This window comes from Nicotiana tomentosiformis, chromosome 4, assembly GCF_000390325.3.
Source record: "Nicotiana tomentosiformis chromosome 4, ASM39032v3, whole genome shotgun sequence".
NCBI classification, from domain to species: domain Eukaryota; kingdom Viridiplantae; phylum Streptophyta; class Magnoliopsida; order Solanales; family Solanaceae; genus Nicotiana; species Nicotiana tomentosiformis.
The window spans coordinates 72,148,161-72,175,486 of NC_090815.1; positions in this window are offsets into that span (position 1 = coordinate 72,148,161).

Sequence of the window (27,326 nt, forward strand, 5' to 3'; positions counted from 1 at the left end):
CATCAATGATAGAATAAAACCGCACGATAAAATTAAAAAAAAGTGATATTATTCCTAAACTTCATAGCCTCTGAGAGATATGTACAGACGTCTCCGTACCGATCCTTCAGACTCTACTAAGCTTGCCCGTGACTCGTGAGACCTATATAACTTAGTGCTCTGATACCAACTGTCACGACCCGAAATTCCCACATTCGGACCATGATGGCGCCTAACATTTCACTTGCTATACAAGCCAACGTTAGAATGATATTACCCAATTTTTAAATAATTTTTAAATTATTAATAATCAAAGAAATAAATGCGGAAGCAAAGTTTGAAATATATCCATAAAAATAACGGTATCTAAATACCATCCCAAAATTGGTAGAATAAATATAAATAAAGGTGTGAATAAAATAAAGCTGTCTGGAAATAAACACACAGCTAAAGTAAAATAGACGTATACTTTAGAACTGCGGATGCCATGCAGTTATACCTTAAGTCTCTTCTGGTAGCTGAAATCCGAGCAAGTATATAGTACGCCGCTGGGACCAACTCCAAAATCTGCACAAAAAGTGCAGAGTGTAGTATCAGTATAACCGACCCCATGTACTGGTAAGTGCTGAGCCTAACCTCGATGAAGTAGTGACGAGGCTAAGGCGGTTTACTTATATTAACCTGTACGCAATATTAATAACAACCACAAATAATAGAAATAAATCAGGTAACTCATTTATAATAATTGAAGCCAACCATCAGTCATAATCCATTATTATTTCAACCAATTCTGTTGCACCGTGCAACCCGATCCCACAATATATTCACATTCAATTCTGTTGCAGCGTGCAACCTGCTCTCCCAATATTTTCCTTTTAATCAAGTCTGTCATATATATATTTCAATCAAGTATATATATAGACTTTTAATAAGTCTGTTGCGACATGCAACCCGATCCTCCAATATTAACTTTTTAATAAGTCTGTTGCGGCGTGCAACCCGATACTCCAATATTAACTTTTTAATAAGTCTGTTGTGGCGTGCAACCCGATCCTCCAATATTAACTTTTAATAAGTCTATTGCGGCGTGCAACCCGATCCTCCAATATTAAATTTTAATATGTCTGTTGCGGCGTGCAACCCGATCCTCCAATATTTCCATTTCAATCAATTCTTATAGAAGTAATTTTCCCAATAAATGCAACAATTAATATAAAATCATAAGACAACAAGCATACAACAATTATGATTTAATCATGAAACAAATAATGACAAATAGCAAATTATTATAGAGATTAGGGAGAAAATAGGCAGTTTAATATTTAATATGCTAAATGTCATATAACAATTAAAACACATAATTCAAATAGCATGTAACAATTAATGCAGGAAGTCAAGAATTAATATTTCGCAAAGAATAAGAGAGAAACAATTATTATAATAATTAATTTATGATTAAAAATAATTTATGATTTTTCAAGTAAGCAGGCAAATAATTAATTTGACGACGTATAGACACTCGTCACCTCGCCTATACGTCGTTTACATGCAATTCACATAACAAATAATTTAAGGGTTCTATTCCCTCAAGTTAAGGTTAACCCCGACACTTACCTCGCTTTGCAAATTCCAATCAATTATTCAACCACAACTTTTCCTTTTAAATTTGCCTCCGAAAGCTTCATATCTATTCACAAACAATTCGATATATACAATACGAATCATAGAAATTAATTCCATATGAATTTATAAATTTTTCTGATAAAAATCTGAAATTTATTAAAATATTAGACAGTGGGACCCACATCTCAAATCTCGGAAAAATTTGCAAAATCCGAACACCCATTCCGATACGAGTTCAACCATACCAAATTTGTCCAATTCCGATATCAAATGGACCTTCAAATCTTAATTTTTCGTTTTTGGAAAGTTTTACAAAAATTCCAATTTCTTCCATTTAAATCCGAAATAAATGATGAATATAGACATGGATTTGTGAAATATAATCACTTTTGGTTAAAGAACACTTACCCAATTCAAAGTCGTGAAAATCCCCCTGGAAATCGCCCAAATCCGAGACTTAAAACTCAAAAATGAGTAAAAATGGCGTCTTCCGAATTTATGGGCTCTGCCCAGTCATTTCGCATCTGCGGATAAAAGTTCCGCATTTGCGGACTCGCATTTGCGAGACAAAGCTCGCATTTGCAATGCCAGGCTACCAGGTGAAGTTCCGCATCTGCGGACACCCCTGTCGCACCTGCGACATCCGCATCTGCGCAAAAAGGCTGCACCTGCGAAAACCCCAGGTCATCCCAGTCCCGCATTTGCGATGGAAGGCTCGGTTCTGTGAGCTCGCACCTGCGGTCAAAAATCCGCAGGTGCTATTACACCAGAACCCAAAATTTTAGATTTTGCTTAAGTCCAATTCTTGTTCCGATTTCGATTCGAATCACACTCGGGGTACTCGGGACCCCGTCCGAATATACCAACAAGTCCCGTAACATAATACGGACTGACTCGGGGTCTAAAATCATGTCAAACAACACTGAAATTACAATTCACGCCCCGATTCGAACTTTGAGTTTTAAACTTTCAATTTGCAAATCTCGTGCCAAAACATATTAAATGAATCCGGAATGACTTCAAATTTGGCACACAAGTCATAAATAATATAACAGAGCTGTTCAAATTTCCATAATCAGATTCCGGCTCCGATATCAAAAAGTCAACCCCGTGGTCAAACTTGAAAATCTTTAGCCTTTAAATTACTAGTTTCCGTTAAATGGTCATAACTTGAGCTAGGGACCTCTAAATTAAATTTCGGGCTTACGCCCAAGTCCCAAATCACGATACGGAGCTACCGGAACTGTCAAAATACTGATCCGGGTCCGTTTTCTCAAAATGTTGTTCAAAGTTAACTCAGTTGAGTTTTAAGGCTCTATTTCACATTTTAATCCATTTTCACATGAAAACTTTCCGAAAAATTGTATGGAATGCGTACGCAGGTCGAGGAATGATAAATGGTGCTTTTCGAGGTCTTAGAACACAGAATTACTTATTAAATTTAAATATGACATTTTGGGTCATCGCAAAAAGTAATAGTTTGGGAGGTGATTTCTGTCAAGTATGATCAGTAGTTCCAAAATTGCCCAAAGTAGAAACTATAAAAGCTAGCTCGCCAAAATTATACTTATGACCTCAAATGAAAAATATTCAAATGACAAGAAATATAAAAGTAAGAACAAATCCAACATTCAGTGACTTCTTGTCACGACCCAAAATCCCCCCACAGGCGTTGCGATGGCACTTAGTCTCTAAGACTAGGTAAGCCGATTTCAATTACATTTTGTAGCAATTTTTTTAATTAAATAAGTAATCAAAACTAACAACGGAACAAATATGAATATACAACCTCCCAAGACTGGTAGTACTGAGTCACGAACTCTAACTGAATACATGGGATGATCACGAGGGCCGAATATACAATACTGATTGATTAAAAATTAACAGTACAATGAAATGAAAAAAACTCTAAGGGACTGCGACGACCAAGCAGCTCTACCTTGAATCCTTATGGTCCCGTTTTAACTCTGTTCAAGTTCGATATCTCCAATACATGGCTCTGCACAAAAATATGCAGAAGTGTAGTATGAGTACACCATGGTCGGTACCCAGTAAGTATCAAGACTAGCCTTAGTGGAGTAGAGATGAGGTACAGTCAAGACACTCACTAGTCTAATAGCCTGTGCAATATAATATAAAAAATTGTAGGAAATATATAACAATAATGGCGACATAAAACAACCGGTGATATGCATAGCAAGACAACTAAAATACCATTTAATATCACTCAACAATTAATAAATACAAGTACACCCAATTAAATCAAATTCTTCAAATAAATGTCCTTCACATATAATTCTACCAAATAACTCTCTTCCAAATATAATTTTCCTCAAATAAATATCTTTCAAATACAATTCTTTCATATAATACTTTCTAAATAAAAATAGTTCCAAATAAATATTTTGAATATAATTCTTAATTAAAAAGTCACCATGTGACCCCTCATTTCATAATCATAAAAATACGGGTCTTAACCCATTTTTTATATCTCCACGGTACCTCGTGCCCATGTTTCTATCACAATTGCACGGACAACTCACGTGCCAAAAATATCAATATATAAAAGAATTTGCACGATCAATTTACTTTAGAAATAGTTTGAGTGAAGAAAATGACATTTGCACTTAAATTAAAGCATTAGATAAACTACCGATTTGGATGTAATACTTATTAATTTATAACATAATAGAAATTTTCTTTTATTTAAAATAATTCAGTCATCAAAAATCAGTAAAAACCAGAAATATAAATCTTCAGAGTCTCGTACTAAAAATCCAAAGCCAACACAATACAACAAGGAGCACAAAACACATAATAATAAAGTCAACTAGTACATCACCGAAGAAGACAAGAATTTATATATCACGAAAAAAATAAAATAACCAAAGGCAAGTGCATCCATAAAAATAATATCATCAAAAGGGCACTCCTGAGGTACCGCCTCGTAGTCCCAAAAGTAAATATGCAAGACAGAGGGATCTCCCGGAATACCGTTCCGTAGTCCCAAAATAAATATGTAGGGTAGGGGGATCTCCCAGAATACCGTTCCATAGTCCCAAAGTAAATATGCAGGGCATGGGGATCTCCCGGAATACCGTTCCGTAGTCCCAAAATAAATATGCAGGGGGATCTCCCGGAATACCATTCCATAGTCCCAAAGTAAATATGCAAGACAGGGGGGATCTCCCGGAATACCGTTCCGTAGTCCCAAAGTATATATGATTTCAACAACTGCACATCAAGTGCTCACATATCACAAATGGCTCATCAAGTGCTCAAATATTACAACATATTACAAATTTCAACAATATATATTTTTTTCCACAATAAGAAGCCCACGGCTCGGCCATAATGAGCACAACATCTTAACAAAATGTTCGAGAGTGAACAACTCAAATGAATAATATTTCACAATTTAGCACTTTGCCTCAATATGATTCACGACCTTTATAATTCAAATTCTTGATAATTATATAATGCCTCAGTTTAAACGTATTTCATTAATTATTTGCAGATGAAAAATCCATAATAAAATTATCTCCAGGAAATAACAACTCAACAAAAATACGTGATTCACATAAAAATCAAAGTGGCAATCACACCAAATTATCATATAAAAACAAATTCAACAAACAAGGAATGAGACATTTCAAATCAAGGATTTACTAAGTTCCAATAATTTTTTAATTTAATACATACGGGCGTCTACGAATTTCAACCAATGTAGTTTGCACATATAAACTCGTCACCTCGCGTGCATGGTTTTCAATTACACAATTTTCACTTAAGACTCAATGCCTAAGGTTTAATTCCCCCACTCAAGGTTAGGTAAGATACTTACCTTTTTGAAGTTATGCCGATATTCCAAAATCGTCTTCTTGCTTGAATTGACCTCCAGACCTGTAAGGACCCGTAAAAATTTAAACCAAACATTCAAGATTTCGTAGTGCCGGAGTAAGCTTACATGTTTGAGGATGGTATAAGATCTTCGCGATGAGCTTGTGAGCCGCGATTCGGACTTTTTGGATTGAACAGTACCCTACGGACTGAGAGGAAAATGTTTCACAGAAGAACGCATTTCTGCGGCCCATTATGCGGCCGCATAATCACTTTACGGACTGCATAATGACCGCAAAGTAAAGCAGTAAGTTTGGCCAACTTGAGGTCAGTTTTGCGGCCGATTATGCGACCGCATAATCGATATGCAGACCGCATATCGATCGCATAATCCCTCTTGAGTTTTTGCGGAGGGAGTTTTGCGGTGCATTATGCGACCACAGAACGAGTATGCGGACCGCATACTGGTCGCATACCTGAGCCGAAAGTTTAGGCCCCTGAGGGCCATTTCTGTGGTCACTTTGCGGACCGCATAACCAATATGCGGTCGCATATGCAACCACAGACCTGTGTCGGGGCACCATTTTTCTTAATTTAAAACCCGACCCCCATTCTGTTAAAATACCCCTTAGGTCTATTTTGATCTTATTTTTAGATGTTTCTAGAGTGAGAGAGAGAGGGTTCAAGAGGGAGGGTCTATGTTTTCATCAAATTAATCTTCAACCATCACTCAAAGCTTGGAAATATTCAAGTAGAGTACCAAATTCTTCATCCAAAAAGGTAAGACTTCATCACCCCAACTCTTAATTTCAAACATAGCTATAATGGGGTATTAATAAGATGGTCCATGGGTGTAAGGGTTGTTTATCTTGCATGCATGTGATAAAGAGTGTGGGAAAAATAAGAATTGAACTAGAACCATGAACGTTTTCCTAATTTTGGGTTCAATTTGTATATTGCTAAAATAGATTGAGGTTGCTAAGGGTTCCGGAAAATTGTAGAGTCTAAAGAAGCACAATTGAGGTATGTTGGCTAAACTTTCTCTCTTGGAATTGAATTCCATAATGTTTCTGTAAGTTTCAAAGTGTGGCTTACATATTAAAAGGTTATGGCTTTGAGTCGTGTTTCAACGAAAGATAGAATTGTCTAAAAGCTTTTGTACTAAACTCATGCCCATTAGTGGTTGCTTTAACTAATGCTTTGATTTATAAATATATCCAGTGTGATTCGAGTTCTATATACTCATGTGTTGAAATTGTACATTGTCATTTCTGGGGGAGAGTATTGCAAGAGTAAATGGTGTATTGGCTGTTTATGATTTTTCATGTGTGTTTCTATTGTTGGTTGGTATGCTTCATTCTTTGGGAAGAAACCATTTGTGTTTGAAGTTTCCATTTTAAATGGATTTGAAGTATATAATTTTTAAAATATCCTATATGTTGATACATGATGGTGATCTTTGAAATTGAAAGAGGTGAAAGTGTGGAATATGAAATACTGCCATTGTGCCAGGAATAGAGAATCTTGTGAATGTCCTAATGAGCCAAGGAAATATTGTCGTTGTGAATGACTGGAAATACTAATGAGAATTCATACAATGTGAAAGATGTTGAGGTGAGTACAATTGTATTAATGATATTTCTGTTTGCAAATCAAATCAAAACTATTTTTGGGAGCATCATTAGCAATACTGAGGAAGGGTGGTTCATAAGGCCCACACCTGAAACTACACGTGCCGATGTAGGGGTGGATTGTGATATTATTCCCCTTAATTGGGATGAAACTGGAACCTTTGTGGATTGGAAAAGTCAACCCGCATGACATATGTGGGAAAGCGGCCTAGCTGATCGGGTGGAGATCAGACGCCATATTGCGCATATGGTGGTACTACTCTTGGTAACAACTTTCTTTCGTATCACATGTCAAACCACATTGTTCGTGGGGAGATAGACTAGTCGATCGGGCGTGATCGGACTCCGTGCTAACAAAGACGGTGGTATATCGGTGCTAATGGTCTCCCAACCAAAATTATATATGAAGTTTGTATTTTGAAAATTATTATGTTTTAACTGGACGTTTGGATATTGTTGATTGTGACTTGCTGTTCCTATGTGTTGCCTTTTCTTATATGGGCATTCTATTTTGAAATAAGATTTTTAGCTATACATACTAGTGCTATTCGACAGTACTAACGTCCCTTTTGCCGAGGGCGCTGCATCTTTAATGGATGCAGGTGGTTCTTCAGCAGGCGGCATTGATCAGTGATAGCAGTACACTCTTTTCAGCTGACTTGGTGAGCCCCACTTCATTCTGGGGTCATGTATCTTTTGCTTCTCATGTATAGTGTTTTGAGGTATAGCCGGGGCCTTGTTGCCGACATTTTCATATTACTCTTCTATTGTATTTAGAGGCTCCGTAGACAGGTTCTGGGTTATGGTTGATGTTGGGAATTAAACTAGAAATGTTGGTACTTGAAAATTATGTTTTTCATTAATTCTATAAACTCGTAATATTTTTTTGGAAATTATGAATGAAGCTACTAAAAGAAATGAAAAAGAAGTTGTTAATAAAATCTTTTCAGTGATTGATTAATGTAGTACATCTCCTCTTTATTCATGGATGAGTTTGGGTAGAAGTATGTCTAATAGGCTTGCTCGGCCGGGTTCTCTCGGTTGAACGCCGGTCGCGCTCCCTGAGTTTGGGGCGTGACAAACTTGGTATCAGAGCCTAAGGTTTTAAAGTGTCCTAGGATGTCTCGGAGCCGTGTCTAATAGAGTCCTTCTTATCGGTGTGTTGTCGACCACATCTATAATGAGGAGGCTACTTGGACATTTAGGAATTTCACACTTCTTTGATACTCCATATTGTGCGATAGAGCTCAAGATAGGAAGCTAATTTCCTCGTTATGTCTCACGATATTTTTCAGATGAGTAATCCACGAGTTAAAAACCACGAGGAGGGAATGACCGCTCCATCGAATCTGGGGGATATTACACAAGAGTTTGTTGGGAGAATGCGTCGAGCCGTGGAGGGGTTGGAAGAACTTGTTGCTAAGGGAAGTGTCCTTATTCCTACCACTATCACCGTACCACCAGATCGAGTGGTGAGAGAATCTAGGAAACGAAAGAGGGTTGTTGGTGCTAATGAACCAGATTGTGTGATTTGCAAGAAGCGACACTTGGGAACATGTTGGATGACCCTTGAAATATGTTATGGCTGTGGAAAGAGGGGGCACAAGAAGAACAAATGCCCTAGGTTGGGTACACCCATCCAGTTATGTCCGTCATGTGGGGAGGAACATTTGGCGTCGTGTTGTGAGTATGATCAGCAGCGCGCTAGAGGTGGTATCTTTGGGCAATTCCAAAGGCCCACACAGCAATCCGGTGCTGGAATTGTTAATCCCGCATTGGAAGCTTGGAGGAAGGATAAGGGGTATGCTTATGATGTATGCAAAAAGGGTAAATATCAGGTCAGTGAGATGAGTCAGTTCAGCGGACCTCATCCCCGTTGTGTGAAGTGTGGGAGATGCCATCCAGGAGTGTCTCACTATGGTACAAAGGTATGCTACAAGTGTGGTATGACGTGCCACTTTCAAAAAGATTGTTATTTGTCTCGCCAGAGCATAGGCAAGGGTATGGCACAGCCAGCCAATTCTGTAGCTGCTACATCCACAACGCCTCCCCCAGCTAGAGGCACTATAATGCCTGCAGGGCATGGAACATCTAGGGGTGGTATTCAGAGCTCGGGAGGGCCCAACAAGTTTTATGCTATGAGGAGATGTCAAAAGTTTGAGGCTTCTCCAGATGTGGCTACAGGTATATTGACTGTCTGATCTCATGATGTGTATATTCTTATTGATCCCGGTTCCACTTTGTCATATGTCACCTCTTATGTTACTATGGAAGTTGGGATAGAACCGAAACAACTTTATGAGTCGTTCTCTGTATCTACTCTTAGAACGAGGCACAATATTCGTGAAACCTCTTTATCACAACTCCTTATATTTACAACCTCTTGAGAAATTGAGTTCTATAATGGGTTCCTTGAATTGCGTTATAGCCCTAGGTTAATACTTCCCACTGCTTCCCTAAATTCTCAACAAGGGACAATAATTGATGAATTTCGTACAGAACCTTTTGATTCAAATGGATAACATCTGCTCACATCACCATAATATTTACCTATGCGGTATCATATCCAATGGAAAGCAGCCTAGTGTTGAGATCGTTCTTGAGTCACTATTTTCCTCTCCGGTATATGTGACTTCTATGGTTGGAACAATTATTCTACTCCTTTATGAATAATATCATGAATCCTTTTCATTGTCTAGTAACATGAGAGTATATCTTAGCACTTATCATGTGCGTACATGCCAATTGAAAGGGGGCACTTATCCGCATAAAGTTTCTGAGTAACTTGAGATTTATCACAAATTCATCACATGGAGGTCTTGTTGTTTACCCATCTCAGTATAACTTTCATGTCCACCTAGATCATGACTCAGTGAGTAACTCACCTTGTTCCCAGTATTGTGGTTGCCCGTGAATTGGCCTGATATGGCAACTTGAGAGTTGTTATGGCAAAAACATGTCTAGCTTACGGAAAAGTGTTTATTCACTCTAACTAATACATGATTTCATCCAACATTAAGATGTCCTAGTTACATGATTCCACTTGTGTGAGATTGAAAGTTGAGCAGCCTTATGATGAGCATATTGAATTGAAAGACAAACTCGTCGTATCTCTAGTCCTCTCACATAGAATCAAATATTGGCAAAGGTTAAGCTGTGGGAATGATAATAATCTCACAAGTGTTCAACTTCTTTTAATCCTAGTAAGCTTGTGGAATAGATTCCATGTGCTAGTTACTATTAAGAGTGTAATGCAACTTTGTGTATCTTGAAACCCATATCATATTCAGGGTGCTAGAATATTCTCATTTCGAGTTAAACTGATTTTTCCTACATTCCAAGAGCCACCTGGTGTCACATAAGTGCTATCTCTCTTTGAGGCCTACTATTGCCAAACAAGGCACGTATGGAATGAAACAATTGTTGTTGTCCTTTTCCTGGCTCATAGTATTCCAAGAATAACTGACGCTAATGTCTTTATCCTCCAGACCATGCCTCCCATATGTCACATGTCTAAAATGACTCATTTATTTAAATCTCCTAATCATGAACCTGATCCCTACATTATCTATGCCTACTAGGCAATTCTATGACTCGTTTGTTGAACCGATGGTGTCACTACAACGAATCTCCATGTCAGCGATATTTGTAGTGATCTTCATGTCTCTTAGGATATAACCTCCTAAAATGCCGTGCTCAGCACGTTGATGGATTCTTGAATATTTCCAGCGAATCTCGAACCTCGTTGTTCCTTTTGTAGCAAATCTATCGAGTATTATAGGTTCATGCATGTCAAATAAGAAGCATTATCCTGTGATCAAATATATGGGATAGAAAATTTTATGGTCATAGTCAAGCTAGCATATCTTAGAGAAATTGTTGGAGGTTGCCAAAGGTTTAGTTTGGGTGTTCGGCGTGGAGATTTAGAGTTGAATAAAATTAAATGGGTTATTCTAAATATTTTCTGCATGAGGATGCTATGTGAATTGTCAATAAAGGTAAAGTATGTGAAGTCACATTAGACCTTATGGAATTTTGAAAGGAAATAGGCTAAACTATGAGTATGATGTTTCCCTATTATTGTTCTCCGTGTACTCGATGTTTTATTTGTCTATGTCTAATAAGGTGAAGATAAGGGATAATGGGATTGTGAGGAGAAACTATTTGCTATCCTTGTTAGAAAAGTCCGGAAGTTGAGATTTCTCCGTTAATGTGTTATGGCGAAGTCTGTAAGTCGAGGAGACCACATGGAGGGGCAAAAGTGTTAAGGAAATAAAATTTTCCCACTTGAGTGTATAGTTAAATGATTGTGATTTGAAAGGTACTTCTATGTATTATGATTTAAATATGTGCAGCTCATGTCTCTAGATACCACTCTTGATAGTATAATGCCTGTAATGATGAGATTAGTGACGTTGTTATACATGGTGATGTTTAAGTTGCAAATGTATTGTTAGGAATTGTTTTGGTGTTACTCTGACAGGTGAGTAGGCCTAAATACAAAGGAAACTCTTGCAAAATTTTCAGAAAGTTTGGAAGTTAGGTAAATCTGGGGCTGATATTATGTGGTACAACTGAAACTGTGTTAAGCAAACCTTGATCCTCATTCGAGGATGAATGATCTTAAGTGGGGGAGAATGTAAGGACCCGTAAAAATTTAAACCAAAAATTCAAGATTTCGTGGTGCCAGAGTAGGCTTACATGTTTGAGGATGGTATAAGATCTTCGCGACGAGCTTGTGAGCCGCGATTCAGACTTTTTGGATTGAACAGTACCCTACGGACTGAGAGGAAAATGTTTCGCAGAAGAACGCATTTCTGCGGCCCATTATGCGGCCGCATAATTACTCTGCAGACCGCATAATGACCGCAGAGTGAAGCAGTAAGTTTGGCCAACTCGAGGTCAGTTTTGCGGTCAATTATGAGACCGCATAATCGATATGCGGACTGCATATCGATCACATAATCCCTCTTAAGTTTTTGCGGAGGGAGTTCTGCGGTGCATTATGCGACCGCAGAATGAGTATGCGGACCGCATACTGGTCGCATACCTGAGCCGAAAGTTTAGGCCCCTGAGGGCCATTTCTGCGGTCACTTTGCGGACCGCATAACCAATATGCGGTCGCATATGCGACCACAGACCTGTGTCGGGGCACCATTTTTCTTAATTTAAAACCCGACTCCCATTCCGTTAAAATACCCCTTAGGTCTATTTTGATCTCATTTTCAGATGTTTCTAAAGTGAGAGAGAGAGAGGGTTCAAGAGGGAGGGTCTAAGTTTTCATCAAATTAATCTTTAGCCATCACTCAAAGCTTGAAAATATTCAAGTAGAGTACCAAATTCTTCATCCAAAAAGGTAAGACTTCATCATCCCAGCTCTTAATTTCAAACATAGCTATAATGTGGTATTAATAAGATGGTCCATGGGTGTGAGGGTTGTTTATCTTGCATGCATGTGATAAAGAGTGTGGAAAAAATAAGAAGTGAACTAGAACTATGAACGTTTTCCTATTTTTGGGTTCAATTTGTATATTGCTAAAATAGATTGAGGTTGCTAAGGGTTCCGGAAAATTGTAGAGTCTAAAGAAGCGCAATTGAGGTATGTTGGCTAAACTTTCTCTCTTGGAATTGAATTCCATAATGTTTCTATAAGTTTCAAAGTGTGGGTTACGTATTAAAAGGTTATGGCTTTGAGTCGTGTTTCAACGAAAGATAGAATTATCTAAAAGCTTTTGTACTAAACTCATGCCCATTAGTGGTTGCTTTAACTAATGCTTTGATATATAAATATATCCAGTGTGATTCGAGTTCTATATACTCATGTGTTGAAATTGTACATTGTCATTTCTGGGGGGGAGTATTGCAAGAGTAAATGGTGTATTGACTGTTTATGATTTTTCATGTGTGTTTCTATTGTTGCTTGGTATGCTTCATTCTTTGGGAAGAAACCATTTGTGTTTGAAGTTTCCATTTCAAATGGATTTGAAGTATATGATTTTTAAAATATCCTATATGTTGATACATGATGGTGATCTTTGAAATTGAAAGAGGTGAAAGTGTGGAATATGAAATACGGCCATTGTGCAAGGAATAAAGAATCTTGTGAATGGCCTAATGAGCCAAGGAAATATTGTCGTTGTGAATGACTGGAAATACTAATGAGAATTCATACAATGTGAAAGATGTTGAGGTGAGTACAATCTTATTTATTATATTTCTGTTTGCAAATCAAATCAAAACTATTTTTGGGAGCATCATTAGCAATACCGAGGAAGGGTGGGTCATATGGCCCACACCTGAAACTACACGTGCCGGTGTAGGGGTGGATTGTGATATTATTCCCCTTAATTGGGATGAAACTAGAACCTTTGTGGATTGGAAAAGTCAACCCGCACGACATATGTGGGAGGGCGGCCTAGCTGATCGGGTGGAGATCAGACGCCATATTGTGCATATGGTGGTACTACTCTTGGTAACAACTTTCTTTCGCATCACATGTCAAACCACATTGTTGTGGGGAGATGGCCTAACCGATCGGGCGTGATCGGACTCCGTGCTAACAAAGACGGTGGTATATTGGTGCTAATGATCTCCCAACCAAAATTATATATGAAGTTTGTATTTTGAAAATTATTATGTTTTAACTGGACGTTTGGATATTGTTGATTGTGACTTACTGTTCCTATGTATTGCCTTTTCTTATATGGGAATTATATTTTGAAAGAGGATTTTTAGCTATACATACTTGTGCTATTCGACAGTACTAACGTCCCTTTTGCCGGGGGCGCTGCATCTTTAATGGATGCAAGTGGTTCTTCCGCAGGAGGCATTGATCAGTGATAGCAGTACACTCTTTTCAGCTGACTCTGTGAGCTCCACTTCATTCCGGGGTCATGTATCTTTTGCTTCTCATGTACAATGTTTTGAGGTATAGCCGGGGCCTTGTTGCCGGCATTTCTATATTACTCTTCTATTGTATTTAGAGGCTTCGTAGACAGGTTGTGGGTTATGGTTGATGTTGGGAATTGAACTAGAGATGTTTGTACTTAGAAATTATGTTTTTCATTAATTCTACAAACTCGTAGTGTTTTTTTGGAAATTATGAATGAAGCTACTAATGGAAATGAAAAGGAAGTTGTTAATAAAATCTTTTCAGTGATTGATTAATGGAGTACATCTCCTCTTTATTCATGGATGAGTTTGGGTAGAAGTAAGTCTAATAAGCTTGCTCGGCCGGGTTCTCTCGGCTGAGCGCCGATCGCGTTCCCTGAGTTTGGGGCATGACAGGACCGCTCAAATCTAACCAAATTAATTGTATAACTTCACTAAAATTCATCAAAAATAATACTGGATAGTAATATGTCGACTTAAAAATTTATTCCAAAAAGTCAACAAAAGTCAACGCGGGGACCGCCCCTCGGAACCCGACAAATGTTTCATGAAATCCGAATACCCATTGTGATACGAGTTCAACCATACCAATTTTGTTGAATTCCAATAACAACTAGACCTCCAAATCTTAAATTTTTGTTTTCCAATCCTTAAGTTCAAACCCCCGATTTACACCTCAAAAACATGTAATCTAATCGGATTATTCGATGATAGTTCAATATTATGGAGTAGAAATGATCACAAGGGACTTACCTCAAGTTTTCCCGTGAAATACTTGCTCAAAAATCGCCAAATCCAAGCTTGAAATGCCCAAAAATGGCAAAAGTTCGGAACCCCCTTCTGTTTTGTATTGCCTAGGGGTTTTCACACCCGCCGTGGTTTCTTCGCACCTACGGCTTCGTACCCACGGTAAAATTCTTCGCACCCATGGTGCTTGGCCAGCCCATGCATTTCCGCTTTTGTGACTAATTCCTCGCATCTGCGAGCTCGCACATGCGGCCCTTTTTCGTGCAGGTGCGATCATACCAGATGCCTAGCTGCTTCAGCTCCTCCTCCAAATCCAAATTCAATCCGTTAGGCATCCGAACTCACCCGAGACCCCCCGGGACCTCAACCAAATATACCATCAAGTCCTAAAATATCATACGAACTTAGTCAAATTCTTAAATCACACCAGACAACATCAAAACGCCGAATCGTACCTCAAATCAAAATCTATGAACTTTGAACTTTCAAATTCTATATCTTGTGCCGAAACACATCAAATCAATTCAAAATGACTTCAAATTTTGCACACAAGTCATAAATAACATAACAAACCTATTCATATTTCCAGAATTGGATTCCGACCTCGATATCAAAACGTCAAACCCCCAATCAAACTTCTCAAAAATTCAACTTTCGGTATTTCAAGCTTAATTCCACTACGGACCTCCAAATAATTTTACGGACACGCTCCTATGTCCAAAATCACCATACAGAGCTATTTAATCATCAAAATTCCATTCCGGAGTCGCTTGCTTAAAAGTTAACTCTCCGGTCAACTCTTTCTATTTAAGCTTCAAATTAAGGATTGTTTCTTTTGATTAATTCCGAATCTTCCGAAAAATCAAACTCGACCATACCCGCGGGTCAAAATACTTATTACGAAGTTGCTCGAGACGTTAAGTCACTGAATGAGGCGTTAATTCTTAAAACGACAAGTCGGGTCGTTACACTTCTTTCTTCGGGTCGGAAACGAAGAAGAGCATCCAATAAAAGATTATTTGGTTCTTTTAGAACACTTGGTTATCAACTCCAATGGTAATAGTAATGCATTTAATAAGAAAAATATTTTCATCATAAGATTAAATCGCAATTTGTGCAAAATTACATGATAGAAATTAAAGAGCTATCTTAGCTAGCATAAATGAATATGTTGATCAACTAAATAAAAGGTTGATTGCTAAATTTTATGGTAAAAATAAAATATTTTTCAGTTTTGACTCAACAAAACATGATACCAACAATTACTACCAAGAAGAATACTTAAATACTTTATTACCAAATGGCCTCCGTACATGCTTGTTGTCAAGTTCATTATATATATATATATATATATATATATATATATATATATAAAATAGACTAAGTTAAAGTTGATCTTCAATTGCATATAGGTTGATTTTGAAGAAAACTATGCCCGTCATGCTATTGAACACTTAGATCCGGTGAATAGCTTATGTAATAGTACACATATAGTATATAGAAGTTTTGACAATAACATCATACATGTAGAACTTATGTGTGATGACCCAAAAGGTCATCTTATATTTTAGAATTCGAATCTGCGCTCTTAAGCCTTAAAAGAATCTTATTTTTACCCTCCTCGATTTGCATGCACAGTCCGGGCAGGTTTCCGGAAAGCATTTATGTTGAAAACTAATGAAAATAAAATATTTTGCCTTAAAAGTTGATTTTAGTTGACTTCGATCAACATTTTTGGTAAACGGACCCGGATCCATGCTTTGACGGTCTCGGTAGGTCCGTATCGAATTATAGGACCTGAGCGTATGTCCGGAATCGAATTTGGAGGTCCCTAGCTTGAGTTATGAATTTTTGCAGAAAATTAAAAGTTTAGAAATTATTTATTTTTAAGAATTGATTAATTTTTGACATTGTTAGTATCGGGTCCGTATTTTGGTTCCGGAGCCCGGTACAGGTTCATTATGATATTTAAGACATGTCTGTGAAATTTGGTGAGAAACAGAGTTGATTTGACGCGATTCGGACGTCCAGTTGAGAAAATAGAAATTTTAAAGTGTTCTTGAGAATTTCATCTGATTTGGTGCTAAATTTAGAGTTCTAGGTGTTATTTTGGCGATTTGATCGCGCGAGCAGGTCCGTATGGTATTTTTAGACTTGCGTGCATGTTTGGTTTGGAGCCCCGAGGGCTCGGGTGCCATTCGGGCGATGCACGAGTTGAGTTCAAACCTCAATTAGGTTGGTGGTGCACCAAATCTGGTGTGCCTGCACCTGCGAGTCTTCAGTCACAGGTGCGAGCGATAGCCCCGCAGATGCGACCTATGCCTGGACTTCGTTTTTCCGAAGATGCGGACTTTTCTTAACAGGAGCGGGACTGCAGAAGTGGAACCCTGTCCGCAGGTGCGGCCCCAGTTGGCCCAATCCTTTTTCGTAGAAGCGCACATCCTGTCTGCACATACGGATGCGCAGGTGCGACCAAAGCACCGCAGGTGCGAAGGTCGCTGGGCAGTGAGTTCATTTAATTCGGACTCCAGCCATTTTTCTTCTCATTTTCAAAAGGATAGGAGGCCTAGGGCAATTTTTCAAAGACATTTTCTTCCCCAAATTATAGGTAAGTGTTCCTTAACTCGTTTCTTTCAATCTTTTACTTCATTTTACTAGAATTCAACCTAAAATCTAGAGTTTTCATGGTAGAATTAGGGGTTAGGGTAGAAACTAGGGATTTCGGGAATTTGGAGATTTAGACCTCGATTTGAGATCGGATTCCAAAACTAATTACATATTCGGGCTCGGGGGTGAATGGGTAAGAGAATTTTGGTCCGAACCTCAGGTTTTGACCAAGCGGGCCCAGGGTCGATTTTTTCGACTTTTGGGAGGAAAATTTTGGAAATTTAATTTATGAAATATAATTGATTCCTTTAGCAATATTTGATATTAACGAGTTATTTTTAAATAGATACGAGTGGTTTAGAGGTGAATTCCAAAGGAAAAGCTGTGATTGAGAATTAAGTGGCCTTTGGAGCGAGGTAAGTGTTGTGTCTAACTTTGGCTTGAGGGAATAGGTATTGTGTGAGTATTTGCTACGTGTTTTATTGTTGAATACGACGTATAGTTGAGGTGACGAGCATCTATACGTTGTGGTCGAGTCGTAGTATGCGAGTGAAATTCCATTTCTTGCAAATTGTAGTCTTAAATCTTGTTATCCATGCTTATTGTTGTTGTTGAAATGTTGGGAGACTTGTATCCGGTTCCACCAAGGTCGATAATATTGTGAATATTGATTCTAGGTCGAGATGTTAAATTGTGAAAGTAATCATTGATGAAATATTGATTTCTTGTGAAACTTCTCTTTATCCGTTGTTATTGATTCTGTGAATTGTGAGGAAGAGTGTAAAGCACGAAGGGTGATGCCGTGCATAGTTTAATTATATTGTGAGAAAGAGTGTAAAGCACGAAGGGTGATACCGTGCATGCATTATTTATATTGTGAGGAAGAGAGTAAAAACACGAAGGGTGATGCCGTGCAGTCTTATTTGTTACTGATGTTGGGCATATTTCGATATGTGTTGATGTTACTTTACCCATATTTTAACTGCTTTTTGATGCTATTTGATCTTTAAAATGCCCAATATGGTTTAATTATTGGTTTTATGACTAATTGAGTTGTGTGTGATGATTTAGGGTGTTTGGAGTGCAAAAATATGAAGAAAAGGTGCTCTAGCTAGAGGAAGAGGGGTTGGATGCGTCGCATCCAATCTAGAAAAAAATCAGATTTCGTGCACCCTTAGTAGTGAAGTCAGCCCATAGCATCCGCCTTAGCATCCGCACATGGGCAAAGCTTAGATGGAGGAACAAAGGGTGGATGCGAAGCTGAGAAGTGGAGGACGAGGTGGATGCGACGCATCCACCCTAGCATCAATCCCTGAAGCTGATTTGGATTAGAAATAGGAGAACTTTGGCCCACGACTTTTGAACGCAATATATAAGCCAAAAACGCCTCTTTTAGGTCATCTAACATATTGGGAAGAGGGAAAAAGCCATGACAAAGCTGTGGAGGCCGGAATTCATCAAGTTTCATCTTTCTCCCACCAAACTTAGTAATCTTTATATTTCTTTGTATGATTTATTGTTTGGCTACCATGTCTATGTGGAGCTAAACTTCACGTTCTAGGGTTGTGGTTCTTTCATGACTATTGTTATTCTGATATTGATTTTGCCTTCTTGATTTATCATATTGATTTATTTATTCAATCTTAATTATTTAATTGCTTGATCACCAATTGAATACTATCTACGAATCTAGAATTGAACTCGAAAGTGGGAATTCTATATTGCATATAGGATTGAGTAGAGCAAGTTCTTGAACTCGGGCATCGGGGAACGGATTCGTGGTTAGGATAGACATATACCTAATTGCCTTGCTTGGTTGATTTACAGGAATTATAAATGCGTTCTTGTTGATTCTAACTCTATAGACATATAGGCATTAGGTTAACTTGAATAGGCGAGTAAGAACTCGACAGATTCTTATGAGCAATATTAACCCTATCAAGCAATAAGCTAGATAAATTAGCTGGTCAATTCAATTTAAGAATACAATATGATTGTTAGATAGCCCATAACCCTAGATCGTTTTCATTACATGATATCATAAAAAAATCTGCTCTTTCTCTATTCAAAGTTTATTATTTATATTGTTTTATTTAATTAGTTTAGAATAAAATATTTTTAGGTTTAATTCTTGTTTAGATAATTAGGATAGTCTAATTTAGTTAATAGTTAATCATAAGTCCTCGTGGGTTCGACATCCGACTTTTAGTCACTTTATTACTTGATGACCGCGTATACTTGCGTGAGTGTGTTTGGTCACAACAAGTTTTTGGCGCCGTTGCCGGGACTTAGAAATTAGCTATTTTTCTAGATTAGATATTTATTTATTTATTTTATCTATTCATGTTTTTTTTATTTTAGTTTAGTTAGTATTTTTTATTTATTTTAGCATGGCATCTTGGAATAAAAATTATTTCGAATGATGGTTATTCTTATTTTGATGATCCTTGTCCATATTGTGGAGGACCCCACTGGTGGAAAAATTGTCAGAATGTTCCCAGGAGCGAGTTGTGCGCACAATCTCAATCCTTTGAGTGGAATATTTGTAATATATGATGTGGTCAAGGTGGTCATTGAGATGGTTGTCCTAATTCTTTTTATCCTTCTCTGAGCCCATATTATGATCTTTCTAATAGTGTTTGTGAGTTTGATAGGGGCAATGAAGTGCAAGATATGGAACGTGATGCATATATTAGGGATATTTTGAGGCAAGTAGCAGAGCGGTAAGATGATCTCAAAAAAGATATGAAAAGAATGAGGGCAGCAATCACAAGAATGAAGGCCAATATGGAAGACTTGAATGAAGAGAGCGAGTACCAGTAAAAAGATAATTTTGAAAAAGTGGAGATTTTGAGCCATATGTCGCTGGTGGAACAATCCGAAAGATTAGAAATATATGAGGCTCAACATGAGGAAATTACAAATGAGATGAGATACTTTATAGAAGGAAGAGCCGAACTGGGACAAGAGATCGATAAATTTGGCACTACTATTCACGACTTAGAGGCTCAATTGAATACAAAGGTTGATGCGTCTAACGCCCAACAAAACAGTAATGAGTTGTGTAAAGCTGAAAATGAGCTTATACGCCAAATTGAGGAGCTAAAAGTGGAGAGCCAATCACTCGAGCATATTTTTGTTGATAATGCCCATGTTGAGAAAAGTACACTAGATCCATGTGAGGAAGTAGATAATGTTATATTTGAAGATTCTTGTGTATGTAAATATGAGGATGTAAAGAGTAATATAATTCTAGAGTTAGGGCATATTGGTCCTCATTCCAATCATTTTTCCACATTGTGTTTAGATAGTAAGATAGTAATCAAGCCATCTGAGCCTATGGGGGAGTCAAAGAGTGAGGATGAGAGTGCTTGTATTCTTGAATTTGTTGTGCCAAAAAGCAAAAATTATATTCCTCATCTAAAGGCCAAGAAGTGTAGAGTGAATTTTTTTTTACTTGGTCTGGTTATCGTTATAGCCCCACCACTGGAGCATAGCCACAGACTGGATGCCATGTTAGGGGCTCAATTCATAAGTTCGAGGTGGAGGCAAAAAGTGGTTCATGTCGTGCTGCGACGTTAAATCAGGCGCTTGTTGGGAGGCAACCCAACTTTACTGCTTTCTTTTATTTTTGTTTACTTTTTATTTTATTTTATTTTAATTATTTTTTAGTATTTATTTTTGTTTTGTAGGATTATGAGCATAAGAAGCAAAGCCATTAGAAGAGTGCAAAAGCGAGCTAGATGGTGAGGACTAAGTGTGGGGTGCCCACACAAAGAACGATGCCTGTGGGAAGTCTGAGTACCTCGTGAGCCGCTATTGCTTCGGCCTTTGGCCTACCAGGGAGTCTCGTTTACCCTCTTATTATTTATAGTGTGCATTGAGGACATTGCAAAATTTTAAGTGTGGGGTGAGGAGATCGTTTGGATGAGTTTCTATGCTATTTTAGCTTAGTTGTAGTACTCATTCTTAAGTGTAGTAGCTTTTGTGGAAAAAAAATGAAAAATTAGAAAAATTGGACTTTTCCCGACGATTGATCTCCTAGACAGTTTTCTTGAGGGATTAAAGTTTAAACAAAAAAATCCAAAAATATGTCTTTTAGCTTTCTTTAGGTAGTAATAATCCCCTATGGTTTTTCTTTGTGCCTCGGTTCTTTTCCATGGGATGTAGTTTGAACCGGGTAGTTTTTTTTCTTTCCGAGTAGATTAGGAATTTAGGAAATAAAAGGAGGAAAAATGATGAACCTAAGTGCCCTTGACTTGTTTCATAGTAGCATATTTATGCTTTGGCATGTGTATTATCTCCCCTATATTTTAATATTAATCTTGATGCCTTTATATATTGGATAGCATGTTTTGTGACGACTATTTCTCGTTTTCTTGACTTGTGCTCACTTTGTGCTTAATACTTAATATCTCGTGGCTTCGTGAATACTTGCATTATTTGAGAGTCGGAATGGGACCGTCCCTTAGTGAGTCATGTGCCATGTGTGGTGAGGTTTTTGTGTTGTCCATGTATTGTACTTGTGTCTAGAGCTTGCCCGGTATGTGAGTTGAAGCGAAATTTGAGGTGATGCTCGGTTTGAAAAATGATTTTAGGCTTTCTTTGATCTTTTTGAGCTTATTGCTTATCACAAATAAAATCTATCCGTAGTTAACCCTTTTGAGCATGTAGACCTGTTATTTGGTACCCACATTACAAGCATATACCCTTTTTATTCTTAATTGACATTGTTTTGATCCTTTTACCTCTTAAAGCACTTTAATTGTTAGATGAGCGCTAAATGAAGTAAGAAGGGACTAAGTGTGGGGTGACTTTTGAGTGGAACCAATGAAAGAAAGAAGGATGCACTTATTTTGTAAAATACTACACCACTAGCGGAAGTTGAAGAAAAAAGAAAAAAAAAGAAAAAAAAAAAGGAAAAATAGAAATGAATAAATTGTTGTCTTGTTCTTGCTAGTGGGTATGAACTAAAATAGTGCATAAAGAAGAAAGGACTGTTTTTGGGGGTGATATTGTTTGTGAAATTGAAGTGGTATTGAAGAAAATACGTTTAAAGTAATTTTGTGATGTATTAAAGTGCTTAGGAGGGTGAGTCACTATTCCTTAAATATATCCTACCCATCCCTTAGCCCACATTACAACCATGAAAAAGTCCTAATTGATTTTAGATCGAGCGAGCTTACATTAGTAGAGATTTACATTAAGGGCAAGTCTATGGTACCAATTGCATGCATGTGACTTCTTTGTGAGAGTGAGCGATTTTCTTTGATATATGTGAGTCATTAAAATATATTTGATCATGAGATTCGAATGTGTGGATTGAACTCGCTCTCTTGTTCTTGTTGTGAGGGCACATAGTTTCACGAGGGATAGGTAACGTTATTAAACTTCTCTATAATGTTGGGTGTTCAAGCCATGAGTGCATTGTGACATTGAGTCGGTTTTAAGGTTAGGGTTGTTGTGAGCATGTTGTCTTTGTTTGAATATTTTTAAAGAATGACATAAGTAAAGGGAAGTGTATGTGATGCATATTCTAGAGCCTAATTGTAGCAAATAACCATGGTCATATGTGTAGTGTGCTTTGAATGATAAGAGCTTAATTTTGTTTCGTCTACTATATTGATGGTTTGTTCGAGGACGAACAAATGTTTAAGTGTGGGGTGGTGATATTGGGCATATTTCGATATGTGTTGATGTTACTTTACCCATATTTTAACCGCTTTTTGATGCTATTTGATCTTTAAAATGCCCAACGTGGTTTAATTATTGGTTTTATGACTAATTGAGTTGTGTGTGATGATTTAGGGTATTTGGAGTGCAAAAATATGAAGAAAAGGTGCTCTAGCTAGAGGAAGAGGGGTTGGATGCGTCGCATCCAATCTAGAAAAAAATCAGATTTCGTGCACCCTTAGCAGTGAAGTCGGCCCATAGCATCCGCCTTAGCATCCGCACATGGGCAAAGCTTAGATGGAGGAACAAAGGGTGGATGCGAAGCATCCACCCTAGCATGCGAAGCTGAGAAGTGGAGGACGAGGTGGATGCGACGCATCCACCCTAGCATCAATCCCTGAAGCTGATTTGGATTAGAAATAGGAGAACTTTGGCCCATGACTTTTGTACGCAATATATAAGCCAAAAACGCCTCTTTTAGGTCATCTAACATATTGGGAAGAGGGAAAAAGCCACGACAAAGCTGTGGAGGCCGGAATTCATCAAGTTTCATCTTTCTCCCACCAAACTTAGTAATCTTTATATTTCTTTGTATGATTTGTTGTTTGGCTACCATGTCTATGTGGAGCTAAACTTCACGTTCTAGGGTTGTGGTTCTTTCATGACTATTGTTATTCTGATATTGATTTTGCCTTCTTGATTTATCATATTGGTTTATTTATTCAATCTTGCGCTTAATTATTTAATTGCTTGATCACCAATTGAATACTATCTACGAATCTAGAATTGAACTCGAAAGTGGGAATTCTAGATTGCATATAGGATTGAGTAGAGCAAGTTCTTGAACTCGGGCATCGGGGAACGGATTCGTGGTTAGGATAGACATATACCTAATTGCCTTGCTTGGTTGATTTACAGGAATTATAAATGCGTTCTTGTTGATTCTAACTCCATAGACATATAGGCGTTAGGTTAGCTTGAATAGGCGAGTAAGAACTCGACAGATTCTTATGAGCAATATTAACCCTGTCAACCAATAAGCTAGATAAATTAGTCGGTCAATTCAATTGAAGAATACAATAGGATTGTTAGATAGCCCATAACCCTAGATCGTTTTCATTACATTGATATCATAAAAATCTGCTCTTTCTCTGTTCAAAGTTTATTATTTATATTTTTTTATTTAATTAGTTTAGAATAAAATATTTTTAGGTTTAATTCTTGTTTAGATAATTAGGATAGTCTAATTTAGTTAATAGTTAATCATAAGTCCTCGTGGGTTCGACATCCGACTTTTAGTCACTTTATTACTTGACGACCGCGTATACTTGCGTGAGTGTGTTTGGTCGCAACAGTTATTTCGTGAGGTTGAGAGTAAAAGAACAAAGGGTGATGCCGTGCAGTTTTCCTTTGCTATTTTATTTGCTCAATTCGTTTAAGAATTTTCTGTTTAATTATGTCTTTTCATTATTCTCACTCTTTATGTTGTATTCCCCACTGTGTGCCCCCTTCCTATTATTTTTGCATTATTTTTTTATTTACTGTTGTTGCCACTAGCATGATTATATTGTTCAGGTTATATGTGGGTGTCTTGTCCTAGCCTCGTCACTACTTCACCGAGGTTAGGCTCGACACTTACTAGTACATGGGGTCGGTTATATTGATGCTACACTCTGCACTTTCTGTGCATATTTTGATACCGACTCAGGTTGATCAAGATTTGCTACTGGTCCGCTGTCCGGAGACTCAAGTTAGATCTGTTTGCGTTCACAGACCTTGAAATCCCCGTCTATCTTTTATGTCCTACTGTTTTCTTTCATTCAGACAGTTGTATTTCTTTCAGACTATTACTTGTCGTAAATTCTAGAATGCTCGTGAATGGTGACACCAGATCCGGGTGGTAGTAGTTAATACAATTTTATGATATTCCGCACTTATTATATTCCATCTTAGTTAATTAATTTTTTATTACTGAATGGAAATAAGAAATTGGTTACTGATTCTCTAACGTTGGCTTGCCTAGCAAGTGAAATGTTAGGCGTCATCATGGTCCCGTCGATGGGAAATTTCGAGTTGTGATAGTTGGTATCAGAGCACTAGGTTTCCTAGGTCTCACGATTCACGAGCAAGCTTAGTAGAGTCTGGAGGATCGGTACGGAGACGTCTGTGCTTATCTTCCAGAGGCTATGAAGTTTAGGAACAAGTTTCACTTCTATTTTTTTGTGCCGTGCGATTTTACTTTCCCAATACTGATTGAACTCTTCTACTCTTATTCTCTCGCAGATGGCAAGAACACGTACCACTTCCTCAGCTGAGCAGTAGCCAGAGCCTCTAGTGACAGCTCCTACGCGGGGCAGAGGTCGAGGCCGAGGCCGTTCCAGAGGCCGAGGCAGGGGCAGGGCTCAGCCTAGGGCCCGAGCAGCAGCCCCAACAGTGGAGCCTCAGATAGAGCTTGACGAAGAGGTTCCAGCCCAGACTGTTCCTGCCGGACCAGCTCAGGTTCCAGAGGGGTTCATTACCACCCCAGTACTTCAGGACGCTTTGGTCCATGTGGTGGGTCTTATGGAGAGTGTGTCCTAGACTGGTGCATTTCCCATGGCACCAGCAGCCTCTCAGGCTAGAGGAGGAGCCCAGACTCCTACCACTCCCGCTTCGGAGCAGATAGCTCCCCAGTATCAGGCTCTAACAGCTCAGCCAGTCGGATTAGTTCAACCGGTTATTGCGGCACAGGTCGGAGATGGGCCAACTATGTCTTCTGAGGCTTTATGGAGATTGGATAGGTTTATCAAGCTCTTTCCTGTTCACTTTAGTGGTGCTCCTTCAGAGGATCCCTAGGAGTATCTTTGACAGCTGTCACGAGGTTTTACGAAACATGGGTATAGTGGAGACCAATGGTGTCGATTTTGCTGCATTTCAGATGACTGGTTCCGCCAAGAAATGCTGGAGAGATTACTTGTTGACCAGACCAGCTGGGTCACCTGCTCTTACTTGGGACCAGTTCTCTCAGCTCTTCATAGAGAAATTTCTGCCTATCACATTGAGAGAAGAGCGTCGCCGTCAGTTTGAGCATCTCCAGCAGGGCAGTATGACGTCACTCTGTATGATACCCATTTTGTGAATTTGGCCCGTCATGCTATTCTTCTGCTTCCCACCGAGAGAAAGAGGGTGAGGAGGTTTATTGATGGACTTGCTCAGCCTATCAGATTGCAGATGGCTAAAGAGACTGGGAGTAAGATTTCTTTTCAGGCGGCTGCTAATATCGCCAGACGAGTCAAACTGGTTCTTACTTAGGGAGGTCAGGGGTCTGACAAGAGACCTCATCATTCCGGTGAGTTCAGCGGTGCCTCATCTAGAGGCAGGAGTACTTTTGGTAGAGGCCATCCTCCCAGGCCATTTCATTCAGTACTCCAGGAATCCCACGGCGCCTCAGGTGGTCGTGGCCCTCAGATGTATTATTCTGACCAGCTAGCCTACAGTGCACCACCAGCTCCTATTAGTGCATCTCCACTCCAGAGTTATCAGGGTGGTTATTCAGGTCGACAGGGTCAGTTTCAGGGTCAGCAGTCACAGCAACCGAAGTTATGTTATACTTGTGGTGATCCGATGCACATTACTAGATTTTTCCCTCAGGCAACGGGCATCTCACAATATCAGAGTTCTCGTGCCATGGTTCCGGCACCAGTTACTGCACCACCTGCTCAGCCAGCCAGAGGCAGGGGTCAGGCAGCCAGAGGTAGAGGCCAGACAATTAGAGGTGGAGGTCAGGCCATTAGAGTTGGAGACCAGCCAGCTAGAGCCCGCCCCAGGGACGTAGTTCAGGGTGGTAGGGCCCAGCCCCGATGTTATGCCTTCCCAGCTAGGCCTGAGGCTGAGTCATCTGATGCTGTTATCACAGGTACTGTTTCAGTTTGCAGTAGAGATGCTTCCGTTCTATATGATCCGGGATCTACTTACTCCTATGTGTCATCCTATTTTGCTTCCTATTTGGTTGTACCCCGTGATTCTTTGAGTGCTCCTGTGTATGTGTCCACACCAGTAGGAGATGGTATTGTTGTAGATCGTGTTTATCGTTCATGTGTGGTCACCATTGGGAGTCTTGAGACTCGTGTAAATCTTCTACTTCTCGACATGGTTGATTTTGATGTCATACTGGGTATGGATTGGCTGTCACCTTATCATGCTATATTAGATTTTCACGCCAAGATAGTGACCCTAGCCTTGCAGGGGTTGCCTCGATTAAAGTGGAGAGGGAATCTTGGCTATTTTGCTAGCAGAGTTATCTCTTATGTGAAGGCTCGACATATGGTCGAGAAGGGGTGTCTAGCTTATTTGGCT